This window comes from Cebus imitator, unplaced genomic scaffold (assembly GCF_001604975.1).
Source record: "Cebus imitator isolate Cc_AM_T3 unplaced genomic scaffold, Cebus_imitator-1.0 Scaffold79, whole genome shotgun sequence".
Lineage (NCBI taxonomy): Eukaryota > Metazoa > Chordata > Mammalia > Primates > Cebidae > Cebus > Cebus imitator.
Window position 1 is genome coordinate 3,804,789 of NW_016107394.1, and position 1,393 is coordinate 3,806,181.

Consider the following 1,393-nt stretch of genomic DNA (forward strand, 5'->3'; position numbering starts at 1 on the left):
TTTTTTTGGAGACAGATTCTCACTCTGTCACCCAGGCTGGAATGCTATGGCACGATCTCAGATCACTGCAACCTCTGCCTCCTAGATTCAAGTGATTCTCTTGCCTCAGCCTCCCAAGTAGCTGGAATTACAGGCACGTGCCATCACATCTGGCTAATTTTTGTATTTTTAGTAGAGATGGGGTTTCACCATGTTGGTCAAGCTGATCTCAAACTCCTGACCTCAGGTGATCTTCCTGCCTCAACCTCCCAAAGTGCTGAGCTGCTGCGCCTGGCAGCATGTACTTTTCATATGCTGTTAGGAGAATGGCTCTTCACCTCAGCCATCTTCCTCCCAAATTCCACAATCCCAGTGTAATAATTAGAAAAACACCAGGCCGGGGGCGGTGGTTCATGCCTGTAATCCCAGCACTTTGGGAGGCTGAGGCAGGTGGATCATGAGGTCAAGAGATTGAGACCATCCGGGGCAACATGATGAAACCCTGTCTCTACTAAAAATACAAAAAATTAGCTGGCGAGTGCCTGTAGTCCCACCCAGCTACTTGGGAGGCGGAGGCAGGAGGATCACTTGAACCTGGCAGGCAGAGGTTGCAGTGAGCCAAGATTGTGCCACTGCACTCCAGCTTGGCGACAGAGCGAGATTCCATCTTTAAAAAAAAAAGAGAGAAAAAAGAAAAACACCAAACAAATTCTAATTATGAGACATTCTACAAAACACCTGACCATTATTAATAGCTGTCAAGGTCATCAAAAACATGGAACGTCTGAGAAACTGTCACAAGAGGTGCTAGAGATGTGACAGCTAAGTGTAATGTGGCATTCTGGATGGGGTCCAGAACAGAAAAAAGATACTAGGTTAAGACAACTAGTAAATGTGAATAAAATGTGTGTTTTAGTTAATAACATATCAGTATTGGTCATTATTTGTGACAAACATACCATACTGATGTAAGATGTTAATAATAGGGGAATGTGGGCTGGGCAAAGTGGCTCACACCTGTAATCCCAGCACTTTGGGAGGCCAAGGCAAGCGATTACTTGAGCCCAGGAATTCAAGACCAGCTTGGGCAACTTGGTGAAACCCTATATCTACCAAACATAAAAAAATTAGCCAGGCATGGTGGTGCAGGCCTGTGTCCCAGCTACTTGGAAGGCTGAGGTTAGAGGATCCCTTGAGCCCAGGAGGTTGAGGCTGCAGTGAGGTGTGATCCTGCCACTGCATTCCAGCCTGGGGACAGAGTGAGACCCTGTCTCAAAATAATAATAATAATGATACAATAGGAGAATGCAGATGTGAGGTATATGGGAACTCTGCATTGTCCTCTCAACTTTTCTAAAACTCAAACTATTCTAAAATAAATGTATTTTTTAAAAATTAGCCAAATGCATTTCTT